This window comes from Conger conger, chromosome 13, assembly GCF_963514075.1.
Source record: "Conger conger chromosome 13, fConCon1.1, whole genome shotgun sequence".
Taxonomy (NCBI): Eukaryota; Metazoa; Chordata; class Actinopteri; order Anguilliformes; family Congridae; genus Conger; species Conger conger.
This window is the reverse complement of record NC_083772.1, coordinates 5924172-5942851: the sequence shown is the minus strand read 5'-3', so window position 1 is coordinate 5942851 and position 18680 is coordinate 5924172. Positions and strand designations below refer to the sequence as shown.

General features: G+C 43.5%; 1 pseudogene; it reads left to right on the top strand.

The window, feature by feature from the left end:
- Nucleotides 1–1169: 1169 nt before the first annotated feature.
- On the top strand, nucleotides 1170–16722 carry LOC133108246 (sodium- and chloride-dependent GABA transporter 2-like; annotated as a pseudogene).
- The last annotated feature ends 1958 nt before the right edge of the window (nucleotides 16723–18680 follow it).

The window sequence follows — 18680 nt, the reverse complement described above, 5'->3', positions numbered from 1 at the left end:
ACAAACGGGATCCTCAGCCCAGCCGACTCATCAACATTGTCAACAGCTGATCACAATCCTGCTGCAGGACGGTGAGTAGTGTACTACGTCCTTAGTGTGCTGTAACAAAAGGAGGAGGAGGGTTGGGTCAATCTGAATTTAAAAATCTGATCTAAAACGTATTTCACAAGTAAACTGATGTATGCAGTAAGTATATAAAACAGAAGGACACTTAAATATTTGAAGAATTTACACCAAATCTGAAAAAAATGTGTTGAACAGTGTAGAAACATCCACGATTCATGGAGCTATCTAGCTCCAAATAAATAACATGGAGTATATGAACGATGTTCCACAGTCACCGCACAGAATACAGTTTGTTATTGCAAAGCACAATAAACAGCACTTCCATTTTATTGCATATTGTGTGAGGCTATAACTGCACTGCTGACGTTCAAGCAAATAATTATTGACAGTTTGGAGGATAGGACAGTGTCACCTCTCCCAAGGAAGCAAAGAAGGTTGGTAGAGTACCATGACTGAGGAAAACTGAAGAGATTGTGAGATTTCTATGTATAGGTATCAGCAAGATACCTATACATAGGCTGTACAGTGTCCATTCACTGTGAGGGGCAACGTCAAGTTATGCCATGTTGGCCAACTGACTGATGCTGATTTGGCTGTTAGAGTGGGTTTGATGTGAATCGCCCCAAACAACGTCAAATTCCTGACAGAGATGAAGAAGAATTCCTGGTGAAATGAGGAAGAACAGAAAATTCCCTGGGAAGTATTCAGTATTAAGAAGGTGAAAGGAATGGGAAAGAATGCCAAGGCACCTTCATTGAGGTTCTTGCTGACATGGATTCTATATATATTTCCCTTATAATTGGATCCTGATTAATAAAGATTCATGAAAAGTCAGTTGTCATTAATTGTATTACATGTGTGGATTCATAGCATTTTGCTATAAATGTGTGAAAATAAAGTTCATGATTAGCTCACTTTTATGCATATTGTTTTCAGAACAGCAAAATTCTGATTATTTAAGGCCCTGTCACTCATTGATAACTTGGCTCAGAATCTCAGGTACACTGTGCACATGTGAGGAGGTGTCTGCCAGTCAGCAGGTAAACATCAGCCTCTGTTTGATCTCAGCTCACTCAGAGATTATGGAACGGACAGCAGAAGGGATGAAGGAGAGGGAGACCGCAGAAAGGCCATTGGAGGAGAGGGGGCAGTGGGGGAGTAAGGTGGAGTTCCTGCTGGCAGTGGCAGGGAACATAGTGGGGCTGGGAAACGTGTGGAGGTTCCCATACCTCTGCTACAAGAATGGCGGTGGTGAGTGGGATGAGTGTATGAATATGAGTACGTGAGTGTGAGTGTGAGTGTGAGTAAGTGCGACTGAGAGTGTGCCAATGAATTTGAATGAACATGAGTAAGGCTGTGTTAATGAGCTCATGAACTTTTAATTTGATTAAAAGGTACATATTAAAAGTACCTGTGTACATAATTTGTTCTGAATTAGTATTGATTTACATATTGATTTATTCTCAATCGTGTGTTTAGTGCTCAGTCTCTTACACACTCTCACACATTGACAACCTGAAACTAAACATCTCTGGTTTTGGTCAAATACCTGTCGTGAGATCTTATCTCATACGTTACCTTTGATTGTTGGTGTATCTGCAGGAGCGTTCCTTGTGCCATATCTGGTCTTTGTGGTGACCTGTGGGATACCCCTGTTCCTGCTGGAGACAGCCATGGGGCAGTACACCCAGGAGGGGGCCATCACCTGCTGGAGGAAGCTGTGCCCATTGGCTGAGGGTGAGAGGCCAGAAACCTCTGTGGGCAAATGGGTAAACCTGAGATCACTTTGGCTTTACCAACAGGGAGCAATGGAGAGAAGAGACAAATCTCCCTGTGTGGCCAGTGTTTGAGTTCAGTTCTTCTCACATGCAAATCTCCAAACTCAATATGCACATATAAAATGCAAACTGCGAAAGTACACTGTTGCGATTAGTGAGGAATGCTTAGTAATTGTGGCTCTTGTTATGTTCCTGTGTTCTGTGTGTTAGTGTATCATTGTTTAGTATCATTTATTCTTGTAATTTATTATTTTTCATATTTCATGTCTGGTTCTGTTTATTTTCATTAGTCTTTGCACTCGTCCTCCCCTGTTATGTCTGCGTCTGAATGTTTACCAGTCAAGTCACTCCCCTGTCTGCGTGCCCCACTATTCGGGTGGTTACGGTAGTTTTCGGGGTTCAACATTTTTTCTAAACTCGCGATTCTTACTTCCTGCTTTTTCTTGATAGTTAAATGTTGTAAAGCACTATTCTTACTAACCACTACTAATCTAGGTTTTGTACAGTACTAATCCGATTAATACACTTACTGTCTGTCTAACTAACTAACAATCACTTTTATTGGGTAGTTTAGAAATATTCACGTTACTAACTCACTAACGCATCTCTTAGCATTTCTGCGCTGTTCTATAACTCCGCCTTCCTATGCTATTCCTTATTGCTCGTTTGTTTCAGCAAAGTGTTCGCACCTGTCTCTTAACTATCACTACGTCTTCAATCTATGCATTGTCTACTCTCTAGTCCAGAGCCGTTTGTTTTACATGTGTGTCTTTGTGAATCCAGTCCGCGTTTTTGTTTTCCCCCTCGTCACCTGATGTTTATTTGTTAGACCGCCCTCACTCCCATGCCCCGCCTAGTTTGTCTCATTCCCCTGTGTATTTATACCTGTCCTTTTCAGTTGCACGCTGCTAGTTCGTCTTGTCCTGTTTCTGTTCCCGAGCCCTTGATTCCTTCCCCAAGTTCTAGCCTCCTTGTTTCCTTGTCCTTGCCCTTGCCCTTGCCCTTGCCTTGCCCTTGCCCTTGAGTCCTTGCCCTTGGTTATTCTGCTTATCTGGTTTTCCTGTTTTGACCCCTGCCTGCTTCCCTGGACTATTCTTTGTGTTTTGTGGAATTCTGTACCTCTGCCTGTTTGGACTGACCCCCTGGATTTTTACCTTGGCTTGTTTTGTGACTACGCTCTGTCTGCCCCATCACCTGTGAGTAAACTTGCCATTTTCCACACCCCTATGTCTGCTTCTGGTTCCTCTGTCCACCCTGCCGTAACAGTTCTAGGCTGCTGCACTGTTCTAGTGTGTTGATCGCCCCGGACGGACAAGCCAATTTCTGTTTCTGTGTCCAGCTGCTTTGCGTCCAAGTTTGGAGAGGTGGACTGAGGCCAGTAAATAAACTGGGAGCAAATGGGTAATCAGCAGTAGGGTTACAGCGCTCAGTTACCACTCAGGAGGGGAATAGAATATTCTGGGAAAATGAATCTGTTATAACTGTAGCTGACATCTTGCACTTCTACACCAGACACTAACTCTGTGAGGCTAAGAGGTAAACTCTACTCTTACGGGGGGAAATGGGATAATTGTTTGGGAATAAATATTCACAGTATATTACTGGAATTTATCAGATGCTCAGTGTCTCTCTCCAGGCCGAAGGCATCAATATTATTATCAGGAGTGCTCATGTAAAGAGGAACCACAGCACGCATGTGCATAACTATTAATTGTCTAAGTTGCTGTTCAAACCAATGATTGGCATTATCAGGTGTTAATTGAGTGTGTGTGTGCATGTGTGTGTATGTGTATTTGTCTCAGGGGTTGGCTATGCAGGTCAGCTGATCATAATTTACATTGTCATCAGTTATATGATCATCCTGGCCTGGGCCCTCTTCTACCTCTACTTCTCCTTCAGCTCTGAGTTGCCCTGGGCCAGCTGCTCCAACACCTGGAACTCAGGTAAAGTGAATGAAATGTGGTGTAAGTGCTATACCTCCACCTGCAGAGCACACTGCAGGCACATAGTGTTTTATGTCTGGGGTTAAGGTCTGGCTCAAGGGTCCAACAGCTGAGCAGATCTTACTGCGGCTACACCGGATTCATCCCGTTTCTATGCAAACTTTGGAAGCGGATCACCTCTAGTCCTCCTTATAATGGAACAGGAGCACAGAAAAATTAAGCAGTCTCCTAATACTTGTCCCAAAATATCAAACACCGAAAATCAAGGAGACAAGGTAGAATTGGCAAATTCTCCAAATTTAATTTCTCAAATGAAAATACTGTAGCTTATGGAAAAAGCAAGCTAGTGTAACGGGTGAGAAATTGCCTGAGTCCGAGGTGGGATTTGAACCCCGGCCTCTCACTCGTCCAAGTATTTGTTGAACAAACGCTTTACCAGTCAGCTAAAGATTAACTTGCCCGTAGCCAAGGGCAATAATGTTCTTTTTTAATTTGAGGGTCACATCATCGGGGAGTGCTGTCGAGGTAACCTGCTACAAGCCTTCACTTTCACTGCACTGCACCATGCTTACTAGTGTAGTGTGGTTGGCTCGGCTAGTTCGCTAGTAAGCACGGATGGTGCAGTGAAAGCGAAGGCTGGTAGCAGATTATCGCGACAACACTCCCCGATGACGTGACCCTCAAAAATTCAAAAGAACGTTGTTGCCCTTGGCTAGTGGCGAGTTCGCCTTTAGCTGACTGGTAACGCATTCGATCAACAAATAATTTGGACAAGTGAGAAGGCCGGGGTTCAAATCCCACCTCGGACTCAGGCTAATTTCTCACCTGTTACACTAGCAGTTGAGTGAAAAGGCTCTTGTGAGATGTAAAGTCGAGGTTGTGAGCGGTGTAAGAAAGGTTGTGAGAAGTGAATATGAACTGGTGGAGTAGCGCTCCAGTGTCCTACATTATATGCTCTTACAGGAGGGCGGGTAGCATTGGCGACGCTACTGCCTGTCAAAGCCAGCAAAATGAAATGCTTCTGCCGAGGTCATGACTGGTGTCATTCCCTACTGGTGACTCTCTGTGCTTCAGATCACTGTGCGGATTTCTCCAATCAAAACCTGACCGCAAACTGGACCCAACAGCCCAACAACTCATCTTCTGCAGCCACTGAGTTTTGGGAGTAAGTCTGCAGGCTGACTTCTGTAGGGCTGCACCTCCTACAGTATTTAGGGTTATGAAACTGACAAGCCAGAGATTGTGGGATCAAATCTTTTCTAAAAGATAGTCCATGTATGTAAATTGTACAAATTGCTCTGGATAATAGTGCCTTCTAAGATAAATAAATCAGGTGATGGGTAAGGACATTGTTTTCAATGTATGTGGAGATGGAGCACATTAGCCTAGTTTCACCTTTTTGCATTTATGTTTGTTCTATAATTCCATCTAAACCATAAGAGTGAATCCATAAGTGGAGAAAATGTTCATTATTTGTGTTCATGGTTGGGCCGGGGTGCAAGGGGTGTGCAGAGAATCATGGCTCCTACACTGGAATAAATGAATACATTTTTAATGTAAATAAAGCTCTTAAGATGAATATTTGTCTTTTTTCTCTCTGCTTCTTTTCCTTTCCTTCCCCAATTTTCTTGTTCCTTCTTTCCCTCCCCCTCCACCCCTCCCCCTCCCAGGAGACGTGTGCTGTTGATCTCGGGGGGCATTGAGGAGGTGGGCAGTGTGAGGTGGGAGGTGCTCCTGTGTCTCATCACGATATGGGTCATCTCCTACTTCTGCATCTGGAAGGGGGTGAAGTCTACAGGGAAGGTCTGTCCCCCATTTACTGAGAGAGAAAAGTAAAGATTGTCCTTACCTAGGCAACCAATCAGAAGATTGAAACCAACTAGGTAAAAGGCTGAACACGTAGTGACGGGTGCAGAACTTGAAATTAACAGAATTGAACAGGGACATACAGGATAGACATGTTGTATTTTTGCATTCTCATAATATTTATCCATAGAAATTAACCATTATTGCTCTCTCTCTCTCTCTCTCTCTCTCTCTCTCTCTCTCTCTCTCCCCCCCTCACCAGGTGGTTTATTTTACAGCTACTTTCCCATACCTGATGCTTTTGGTGTTGTTGATACGAGGGCTAACTCTACCTGGAGCTCTGCAGGGGGTGGTGTTCTACCTGAACGCGGACCCCTCCCGCCTGGCAGACCCACAGGTCAGTCCTCCATAACAACAGCTGCACCCCATCACCTTTTCACAGTAAAATGTCTCTTTCCTAATTTCACCCAGCCAGGGAACAAGCAACATCCAATGTTCAACATTTGTGATGTCACTGCAGGTGTGGATGGAGGCAGGAGCTCAGATTTTCTTCTCCTACAGTGTTGGATTAGGTACTCTGACTGTGCTGGGTAGCTACAACACCTATAACAACAACTGCTACAAGTAAGGCCCAAGCTTACCCACAGTACACTAGGGCAGACACGCAGAGGAAAGCGGTCTGGTTCTTACCCATAAATATGCAGCTCTGTCCAGTGTAATACTCAGATACCAACACACGTCCTGCAAGCAGCGAATACTTAATTTATTTCACCTTGGAAGAAACTAAATGCAAAAATGAGGGCTGGTCAGAGAATGTTTAGCCTCCTGGTGGTGTTTCTACAGGGACAGTTTATGGCTGTGTCTGCTGAACAGCGGGACCAGCCTGGTGGCAGGATTTGCGGTCTTTTCTGTGCTGGGGTTCATGGCACATGAGCAGGGTGTCCCCATAGAGAATGTGGCAGAATCAGGTAAGTGCACAGTATGTGAAGACCAATTACAAAGATGTGACAAATGTATAAAAACATAACAACAAAACAAGCTGCTAGATGGCTCATTCAGTTAAGGCTGTGGTGCGATGGATGAGTCTCATGACCTTGAATCGAATCCAGGCTGTGACAGTGCAGACTGTAATGGTCAAATGCATTCATACATATGTCGATTTTATCCAAAGCCCTTTACAATTGATGCCTCTCATTCACCCATTCACACACTCACACACAAACGGCATCTGGCTGTCATGCAAGGCTCTAACCAGCTGGTCGGGAGCAATTGGGGGTTAGGTGTCTTGCTCAAGGACACTTCAACACACCGAGGATGGGAGATCAAACCGGGAACACGACAATTGCCAGACGACTGCCCTTACCTGCTAATGTTGCCCCATGTCGCCCTACTGTGAGTTGTAGTTCTATGCAACAGGCACCTCCATTGCTCTGGGTGTGAGAGGGTTCAGCTGCATAGGGATCCATATTGCATTGCGCAACCATTTAATTTTCTTGGGCAACCCCCACCGGTTGATAAGGGAGCTTGTACGACTGCATATCACAACCACATATGAAAGGTCTTCCTCTGATGTATCTTCAACTCAAAAAGAAGCAGCTGTTGTCTTGGAGGAGATCCATTGATGTCCCAGCGCTCCCGAATTGGCAGGGTGGTTCCTTCACGGAATTTACATTTGCAGATTCCAGATTGGGGTGGGAGTTGGACATATACAGTCCTAAATTGGGTGGCAAAAGTATACCATGAGCTCCTTCATACTTGGGACAAAGATATTCTGTACTCCACAATTTTAGACTTGTAATCAAACAGATCACATGTGGTTAGTATGCACATTCTCAGAATTAATTAAAGGGCGTTTTATACATTTTGGTTTCAACGTGTAGAACTTTTTATACATTTCCCCATTTCAGGGCACCAAAGTGTTTGGGATACATGGTCATTACATTTATGGCATTTTGCAGACCCTTTTGTCCAAAGCGACTTACAGTTAATTAGACTAAGCAGGAGACAATCCTCCCCTGGAGCAATGCCAGGTTAAGGGCCTTGCTCAATGGCCCAACAGCTGTGCGGATCTTATTGTGGCTACACCGGGGTTCGAACCACTGACATTGCAGGTCCCAGTCATGTACCGTAACCACTACGCTACAGGCCCCATAGGCTGCTGAAGTCAGCTGAAGAATTATTGGTACCCTTGATAAAAATGAGAAAAAAAGCCTGCCTTTAATAATCAACATGAATCTGTAGATAATAATCATTATACCTGGTAGGCTCCTCTACCAACCTTAAACTGTAAAAATAGTTCATTATTTGCTAGACCCATGCTTCTGAACTCCACGTCCGACAGGTTCTGTAAGGAAGCAGGGTCGCAGGACCAAACACGACCGAGTTGGGTTCTAAAAGTTACCCACAAGACGTTAGAAGTGTGTCTTCAGTCTGCGCTTGAAGGTGGTATGAGATTCTGCTGTTCTGACCTCCATTGGGAGTTTGTTCCACCACCGTGCAGCTAGAAGAGACAGTAGTTGTGAGTCGGAGGTAGAGGTGTGAAGAGGCGCCAAGCGTCCTGTGGTGGCTGAATGAACCAGGTGTCTACCAGATGTTTTGGGTCTTATGATGTTTTGGAGGTAAGCTGGGGCTGAGAACTTAACTGCTTGGAAAGCTAGGACCAATGTATTGAATTTGATGTGAGCCATGACAGGCAGCCAGTGGATGAAAGTAAGCGGGGGGGGTGACGTGAGAGTGTTTTGGAACGTTGAAGACCAGACGAGCTGCTGCATTCTGGATGAGTTGGAGGGGTCTCATGGCAGATGCTGGAAGGCCAGCCAAGAGAGAGTTGCAGTAGTCCAGGCGGGACAGAACCATCGCTTGGACCAGGAGCTGGGTCAAGTAGGGGGTGAGAAAGGGGCGGATTCTCCGTATGTTGTATAGGAAGAACCTGCAAGACCGGGTCACAGCAGCAATGTTCTCGGAGAGGGACAGTCTGTTGTCCATCACCACGTCGTTGTTCCTTGCAAATTGGGATGGCGTCACTGGGGTATCCCCTAGGGAAATGGAGAGATCCAGATGAGGAGAGGTTTGAGAAGAAATTAAGTTCATTTCAGTCTTACCTGGGTTGAGCTTTAGATGGTGGTTGTCCATCCACCTCTGAATGTCACTCAGGCAAGCAAAGATGCAGGCTGAAACCTTTGTTTCATATGGTGGGAATGAGAGAAAGTTGGGTATCATCAGCGTAGCAGCGTAGCATGGACAGACCATGAGCAGTAATAACAGGGCCAAGGGATCTAGTATAAAGCGAGAAAAGAAGCAGGCCAAGGACGGAGCCCTGGGGAACTCCTGTGGCAAGGCGCAGAGGTGTCGATACTGTACCAGCCCAGGCAACCTGGAAGGAGCTGCCAGAGAGGTTGGACTTGATCCAGTTCAAGGCTGTGCTGCAGATCCCTGTTGCTAACAAGAAGGACAGGAGGATGGAGTGATCCACAGTGTCATAGGCGGCAGATAGGTCTAGAACAATCAGGACCGAGGAGAAGGAGGCTGCTCCTGCAGTATGGAGTGATTCCCTGAGGGAGAGGAGTGTTCTTGGAAAAGAAAGAAGAAAGTTGATTAGAAGCAGCTTGTTCAAATGTTTTGGTTAAAGATGAAAGAGATACCAGGCAGTAGTTCTGGATGATGGAGGGGTCCAGGGTGGGCTTTCTCAGCAGCGGGGTGTTGTGGGCCCTCTTGGAGGATGGTGGAAAACAGCAAGAAAACAGGGAGTTCACAAGGAAGGTTACAAGTGGGAAGATGTCAGGTGTGATTGTCTGGAGAGAAGAGGGGATAGGGTCTAGGGCACAGGCGGTAGGGCAATGGGAGAGCAGGAGTTGGGAAACTTCAGAGTCTGTAAGGGGAGAGAAAGTGGAAAAGGGAGGGATGTAAATGAGAATCGTCACTTCCCTCACATTGTGCACAAATGAGAAATAAAAATAGAGCATGCTATGAGAATTGGAAAAATATAACAAACAAGCCGCGATTCAAAGACAAGCGGGACCTAAAAAGAAAGACATGCAGCTGACTTTCATCGGTGATCAGACCACACGCAGTAGACAATTGGAATCAGTAGTCAGCACAAGGGTATTGATTACCTGATAGCCAAAGTGAGACTAATTATCAAATTTCCAAAAATACGACAAGCGGTAATAGTAGTGCCAGGAAATTCATTAGAATAAAAGCCTTGAACTGTGACATTCACACTACGGTCTGGGTCTGTCGGTAACACACTATACTCTGCTAAGACCCTTTCTTGCTCCCCAATAAGCTTAATCCAAATATCCTCACTAGGCATGAGTTGGCGATTTATGGAATTTCTTGCACATTAAGATCTTCTCTAAACAGCTACCTCTCTTACTGGATCCATCTCTCGAGTAATCGAGTCCCCCACTGTCAGTGACTCCCTTTTCCTGGAGGATGTGGCCATCCTGAGGCATTTATTGCGTACTGCAATTTGCTCTTCATATGTCCAGCTGTATTAGTGGACAGTATGTAAAAAGGTAATCTGTGGAAGGTGCTCTGCATAACAGCATCTGCTTAATTCAGAACTGTGTGACTGTAATGTGAGGGAATATGACCTGGGTAAGAATGGTAGGTTCATTTATTATTCTCCCATTCCTTCTGACTCCTTCACTCTCCTTATTTTCTCCATGCTCCCAGGACCTGGTCTGGCATTCATTGCGTACCCCCAAGCAGTAGCAATGATGCCCCTACCTCAGCTGTGGGCCACCTGCTTCTTCATTATGATCATCTTGTTGGGCCTGGACTCTCAGGTAATCAGTTTCCTGGCTGACACTACTGCCACGATTAATGCCTGTGGCCCTTGTTTACTTTTAGATGCTCCCGGTTTGGTTCTTGCTCAACATGAATTAAAGCTGTGCTGAGCTTGTAAGGCATGATGCTGGGTTACCTGAGAGCACAGGATTACTTGCCATACTAACTGGACAACATTTCATAGATAACTAGAGAGATGTGCATTTCCCACTATGGCATGGCTGGTCTTTGGTATGACTTGCTTTGGTGTGATAGGTGGTTGGTAGGGTGTTCTTGTGGTATTACAAGGTTGTTGCTCAGGTATTGCTTGTCAGTTGCAAGGTGGCTGCTCGGTATTGATATCATAGAGATAAGAGCAAGGTGCTATTGCATAATTATAGTGCTACTAGACATTACCACAATATCATATATGAGGTATAAATGTCACAAGGGTATTACTAATCAGTTTCTAGGTGGTTGCTAGGCATTCATTATTGCCAATTAGAGAGTTGGTGTTACTGTATAGTGAAAGGCAATTAAAGTATCTATATCAGTATATGAGTGTGTATGTTTTATGAAAATCAATGTACCCTATATACGTTTATATGAGTCTATATATGTTGCTCGGGTATTACTAATCAGTTGCTAGGCATTTATACCAGCCAATCAGAGGTGAGATGTCACAGCATCATGAAAGGCAATTGGTTTCATCGCAGCTTACAGCTAGACCACTAATAAACTTGAATTGTGAATAATAAACTTGAATTGTTGCTTTGCACTCTAATAAAGCAAAGGAAAACATTAGTATGTGTCAATCATCTTTCTCTCCCATCCTTTTATTTCCCTCTTTTCTTCCCTCTCTCTTTCTCTGCTTCTCTCTGTCGAATGTTGTACTGTCTTTCTGTCGTTCAGTTTGTGGGGATGGATGGACGTCGGTGACGGACCTGTTTCCCAAGTTACTACGGAGGGCTGGGCACAGAGAGATCTTCCTCCTGCTCTTCTGCCTCACCTGCTTCGTCTTGGAGCTGGTAATGGTCACACAGGTGAGAAGTCAGCTGGAGAGAGATAAGAGCCTACGCGACTGTCCCATATTCGACAGTGTTATCCAACGTCGCAGAATTTTCACATGCTCAAAATAAAAAATCTGACGGAGCTGTTTTTATGGAAAACTGCTAATGACCTCCATTCATTCTGTTCTGTTTAACCCAGTGTTAGTGCTCATAGTCACCCCCTGGAGGTGAAACCTGATATTCATTTTGGCAGCATATCTCTGGTCTCACCCCAACCTTTTTTTCCTTTAATATCTATTCTTGTCATTTCCCATTCTGTCCACCAGGGGGGGGATGTATGTGTTCCAGCTCCTGGACTACTATGCCTGTAATGGGGCCTGTATGTTTTTCCTGTGTGTGTTCAAGGTTATGGCCATGGGCTGGCTGTTTGGTGAGTGTACAAAACAGTGTACCTTCCAACAAACTTGACCTTTTCAATGCAACACTGGAAATAGAAAAGAAAAAAATGGAATGGAAATGGTTTTATGAACAAGAACGGAAACAAAGTACTCACAATGTACAGAAGAGGTCATGCAAATGGCATAATGGATAAAAATGAATTTAGAAGGCCTATGCAGACTTCAATCTTGGACAAGCTTTATTACATGATCATGGAGAGAAGTACAAGCATTTTTAGTTCTCTGAAACTGTTAAGGTTTTGCCCATTTGTATGCCTCAGACATGTTCAAGTCATTAAATGCAAGTCCGAGTCAAGTGTCAAGTCTCTGAGCTAGAGTCTGAGTCGAGCCTCAAGACTCCAGAATGGCGCAGCCTACACAACAGTATGGCTTGAGAAATTCATCATGATTCTGATGCTAGTTGAAGATATAGACAGAAGATAAAGAAACAAGTGTAGATTACATTTTGTATATGGCACCACTTAGTTGTAAATCACTCTGGATAAGAGTGTCTGCTAAATGCTTTGTAATGCAATGTATTATCAGGGGCACACACAAAAGAACTACCACGTACCACTACCAGGCAACATTTTGGCAAAGCCATTCTCAAGATGGCTGGGGAAAAGCTTTGCCAAAACCTCAGGTCTGGGTTTGGGTTCTACAGCTTTTAATGCCAAGGTCTATTACAAACAATCTAAAGTACATACAGTTCTTATTACTACAAGGTCACCAAACAGGATATTCAAAATGACTGTCCTGTTTCTATATCTAGCTTATTGAAAGTGTATATTTAGGTATACTTTGGTTTTTAAACTAGTGCAACCCGTTTCTCATGCAAATGCAGCTGCTTCTATGATCTAGGTTGACAATTAAAATGGAAGGGGCTTTTCAAGCCAACCTGAAGATTGTTATTACTTTATTGTTACGTTAGTTTCAGTAGTTAGCTTGCATAGCTTTTCGAAATACAATTTAAATACCATTTGAAATGCAAGCCAGCATTGCTACAACGTGACAGTCAACAAAATAAGAAATTTTGTGCTTCTGTGATGCCGATTAAACAATGACACAATGGTGGCGCTACCATTGGTCCACTTTTCCCAGAGCCCGCCCTGTTTCTGTAGATTTTATCTTTGTTAAATAATAAAAATGATATATATCTATATATATATAGTGGTGACCTGCTGGTAGAGAGAGAGTAAAATGGGTGAAAATACTTTTTTATTTTCCCCACGTGCCTTCAGGGCACTTCAAATCCAGCACCGACACGCGCTTTCTTTTCTTGCACAAAACCATAAAAGAAAAGAAACTAAAAAAAAATAAGTGTCCAAAAAATTAGGAACTCCAATGTTGGGAAAAACTCTAAAGAAACCGGCATTCATTTAGCCACGTTCGTCCGCCTCGAATCCGCCTTTGGTTCGCTCTGTCCCGGCGGTGCCCTGGCCGCTGAAGCCGTCCTTCCTCACCTAGTCGCCCGCCTTTGATGCCGTCTAGGCTCAGAGAGAGAGAGGTTAGCGAGTGTGTTGTTTTAATTGTCGGCTCACGTGAATCCGAGACTTGTGAGGGTTCGTTCGTGGGGGTTTCCTCCGCGTGCATGGGCTCTCTCGCAGTTGATTAGCTCCGTCCAGGTTTCGTCAACCTATGCGTGTGCTCTGGCTCTGGGGCTCTGGCTCTGGCTCTGGCTCTGGCTCTGGCTCTGGCTCTGGCTCTGGCTCTGGCTCTGGCTCTGGCTCTGGCTCTGGCTCTGGCTCTGGCTCTGGCTCTGGCTCTGGCTCTGGCTCTGGCTCTGGCTCTGGCTCTGGCTCTGGCTCTCTCCTCCTCCGTCATGAGCCCCGGGTTGTGTTTTTAGGCTCCTTTTGTAGACGCCGCCTCTCCTTTCCGAACTCGTTTCAGCTGTGCCTGTTTAATTAAAATGTTCATTCACGTGCGGAATGCGGCCGCACCCGTCTCGCCCCGGGGGTTGCTGGCCATGGTGCTCCTCCCGGTCTCTCTCCAAAGTGCCGTTCTCTTAGATAGGACAATGGAAAATATTCAGAGTGAATCAGCATCCCCAACTCTTGGCGCCGGCGCACGGGCCGTTCCACCCCAGTGGTGTACCGATCCCTGGTCGGGCCACCACAATATATATATATATATATATATATATATATGTATATACATATAATGTAGCTTGGACTGTTCGCTTACTATTCGGTGCTGCAGACACAGTTTCAGATCCACTGACTGTACTTCTAAACTGACCAAGAAACTTTATGAACCTCGGTTTTCATCCGGCCGAACAAAATCTAGCTCCATTATCAAAGCAAGAACTACAAGACAATTTGAAGAATAGGCCAAATTTGTATAGGCCAAATGCGTGTATGCATATGATTGTCATTTATTTATTTTTATTTTTTATAAACGGGCCCACCCGTGACATTTCTATGCTAGGCCTATCATGGAACCCTGGCGTCACTCCTGCGGTGACACAAACATTATACTGAGTCTGAAACGCATCATTTGGCCAACACAACAGTTTAGCTAACTAACATTAGGCAACAGTGAGAAGGGGTGGTATCCGCTCCTGTGCTAGTAAACTGACTGACCTTTCCGGATGACTTTTCAAAACTGACGTGGTTGTTCCTGCATCTTTTATTTTAATGCTGCAAATTTTGCAAAATGCAATCATTCTGTTTGGCTCAATGAGCCTGAATTCTTTAAACCCAAAGGTCACAACATGCGGAACTGTAACGCTAGCCATGCTGCAAGAAATACATTGTGGGGTGTTGCTATGGTTGCAACTGAAAAGCACACGGTGTGGCGCGTAAAATAAATAAAAAAAGGTATCTTAACCAAGGATTCCTTTTCATATAAATCATTGAAAAATAATGATTGATTAAGACATTAATGTTTTTATCTCAGGAAAACCCAGACAGACAGACAAAAACACACTGGAAATACACTCATCCAAATACAAAAAACACATTAAACCATTATTGGTTAACTAAACCATCATTTTTTTAACCAAGGACATAGGAGTTCCATTAATTTTCCAAATTCTTCAATACTGACACTTTTATATTTAAAAATGTTCGGGGCTTATGTTTGCAACGGAAGTTGCAAAATCAGTCTTATCTACGGATTTGAAAAAAAAGGTACCTAGTTGAATGGCAACACAATAATGCAAATTAATGACCATGGACACCAAGAACAGTCAAAACTCCTTCAAAAGGGGAAACTTTAAGCCAGAGAGACAGCAAATCCATAACACACTGCTCCACTGTGCTTATAAAGCAAAACGAAAAAGAAAGCAATTTTGTCATCATTCATTTCCCATTCTCTGCCATCATTGAATATTCCCCCCCAGTGGAATATCCTATTATGCAAAACATAACACTACACTCACGTCATTCCTGTTTGCCCTGGAGCAGGGGCGGAGCGCATGATGGATGTGATCGAGGACATGACCGGGGAACGGCCCAGCCTCATCTTTAAGCTCTGCTGGCTCTACTTCACCCCACTGGTGACCCTGGTGAGTTTGACTCACCCCCACTATGGGATGTCCAGAGACAGAGCATCTGCCTGACTCACTTATTACAGGACAACCTCATCATTGCACAACTCAAGCATGTTGCATTTCACATTTAATAAAACTGCTAATTTCATTAACATTAATTTGCATGAATGAGAATAGCAGAACTTCGCATGTATAAAGAAAATGTCATATGTAAACTGGGAATTTGTGAACAGATTATATGCGGTAGGTTACATTTTCCTGCTCTTAAACGTGGGATTATTATTATAGTTTGTACATGCAGGCTACTCCATTTAGTCCTTCAGTCTGTAAGTACGGAGCAGACCGGAAATTTGAATTCCTGTGAAGTCTGGAGAGGGTAAGGGTGCTGATTTGTACAATTGAAGGGGCCCCATGCTGAGTCTGAATGTACAGCATGTCAAACTTTGGGAGTGGATGGGATACGGCAGCAGATGATCAATAAATCAAAATTAAAGGTCTAGGAATAAACTGTTCACTGAGTGTTTTTGACTGCATAACAGTGTGACCCAGTTTCAACAACTGAACTCAATTTCATGTCATTTCTACTTCTATGACACAATGGCAGCATGGCGTGTGTTAATAAAACCTCTCCCGTAGGGATCCTTCATCTTCTCTGTGGTGAAGTACCAGCCCCTGACCTTTAACCACTGGTATGTGTATCCAGACTGGGCGTATGTGCTGGGCTGGCTGCTGGCCCTCTCCTCTGTTGTACTGGTGCCGGGGTGGAGTCTGGTCAAGCTCTCCATCAGCACTGGCACTCTCAGACAGGTGAGGGCTGGATCCCGTGTCTCCACAGCTTTGTTTTCACTGTCCCACCACCTTACCCAGGGCCCCCCCCACACACACACACACACTCACATACATTCACACACACACTCACAACATCAGTAGATATGCAATGAGCCAAATTCAAGGCAGGTGGATGTGGATAGAGTCTGTTACCATTCTGTAGTCTGTTTCCATTCTTGCTCCTACCTAGGCAGCACACTATGAGTCTTATCTACTGACAGCTTATGCTAGAAAATAAAAATGTCCATATTTTCAACTAAAACCAATGCAACGTATTTTATATTAAATATATGATGAGTATGCTTTGTTATTGTTTTGGTTTGGTGCTGAATGGACCTAGAAGCAGATTGAAACAATAGGTGGAAGTATTTTACAGATCAGTGGTATTGTTATGTACATAGTAATTACGTTTCATATTTATATTTTATAAAACACTTGCTTATCAAGATCCCTACCATTATAAATTTCTGCTGACAGAGATGGTCTCATCTGTGTCACCCTGATGATGACCTCCCCCTGACCCGGAAGCAAATGGCTGAGCGAGAAGAAACAATTAATGCCACAGAGATGGAAGAGTTAATGACCAATTAAGTCATATTTTGGAGACAAAGCATGGGGGGATTTGATAAGTGTTTTTTAACAGGTTACATCTTGGCAACACATCTGATTTTGCTTCCCAACACTCAAAGTTCAGTAACACATTTGGAAAGAAAAAAACAAGAAAAAAAATGAACCCTTTGCACTCTGATGAGCCCTTTCTCTCAGAGGCGTACAATCAAAATAATAAATATAGCTGCAAGCAGCACCTGACAGGGCCCGAGCAGCACGGCAGTAGTCAGCAAGCATGCCGACTTTGATGGAAGAAATCCACACAATGCCAGCAGATGTGCTCGTATAAAGTAATTTTTTTGTTCTTTTGTTTTATTATTTGAAATGTCACATATTAATGTAGAACAATTATCTTTGCATTCTGTTAGCCATGAAAATACTGTACATGAGTGAGTTATGGTTCATATTAATTGAAATAGCCTATGGATTAAAGACATGCATAGGCTATTTAGTATTACAATTTTGTTCCAAAATATCACATTATCAAAATAAACATGGAAATACATGTAACAGAATTAGACCTGATTTTTGTCAATGCCTCATTGTTCCTAATTAGTAATAAACAGCTGCATATTTGTATGTTTATGTGGATTGCAGAATATAGGCCTACACATTTTAACAAAAGCCAGTTGGCAAATGCTGAGAGACAATGTATAAGTACAACAACACAGTCCTGACCCAGCGTGCCTTCCCCTGTTCCCAGAGCATCAATGGCAGGTGCTCGTAAAGACTAGATAAGCTCCAATATATTGTACGGAACTTTAAAATAAAACAGAAACCATGTAATATTTTAGTAATGCAATTGAGCTATATTTCTAGTAATGTTCTGTTGATTTAAAAGCAAACATGCATGTTCTTTCTTTCCGTGATTGACCGAATTAAGCAATTAGAATGCAGTATTAATGATCAGTAATCCATCACATTTTTCCCTTAAAATTCACCAGAAATGAACATTTCACAACTTTTCTTTAAAAAAATATATATCCCACCCCCCCTAGACATTACTTTTCTCCAGCTCTATTCAACAGCTTTATTCAACCTCCAAAATATTCCATCTAAAGTTGCGCCCTGCATTGCATCATATTATTATTATGGGCTAAGTGTTTAATTAAGTCAGTGTGGGCGGGGCCTCAAACTTCATGGTCAAATTTTGTATAAGAAGAATGTTATAGAATGCAAATGTTGTAGAATGCAATTTTGCCGAAATCCAATATGGCAGACATGGGGGGTAACTGAGGCAAATCTGTTCTGCAGGCAGAGACTCTAAGTACTCAAAAGCCTGATATATTACTGTAGCCTATTAGCCAATTCTCATCTAATTTTCTTATTAGATCCTTGACTCTGTCTAATACGTCCTGCATTCTTGGCTGATGGCAGCCATATATTGTTTGTTTCATATATTGCCTGTCTGGACCTGTGGCCACAACACAACATGCACAATTTTAAGTTACTTAATAACTTGGTTCATTAGTTGTAGCAATTTCCACATGTTCCCCTGTAATAGCACCACCTATTCACACAGTAGAACCAGATCTATTTCCAGTTTTGTGAGAATCCCATCTTTTCTGCTCAAAGTTATTTGCATTTATGTAATAAGGCACGCCCATTTCAATTTTTATTGGCTGTTTATTCAGCCATATTTGAGCTTAGCTAGGTCTAAAGAGGTTATACACCAAGCTTTGTGCAAATTTGATAAATGACTGGAGTGCCCCCGACTGCAGAATCGTGGCAGAAATCGCACACCCAGCTTACCCAGCTTAAGGGCAGCAACTATTTGTATCGGGATTTGTATCGGGGGGTAACGGGATCCTCAGCCCAGCCGACTCATCAACATTATCAACAGCTGATCAGAATCCTGCAGCAGGACGGTGAGTAGTGTACTATGTCCTTAGTGTGCTGTAACAAAAGGAGGAGGAGGGTTGGGTCAATCTGAATTAAAA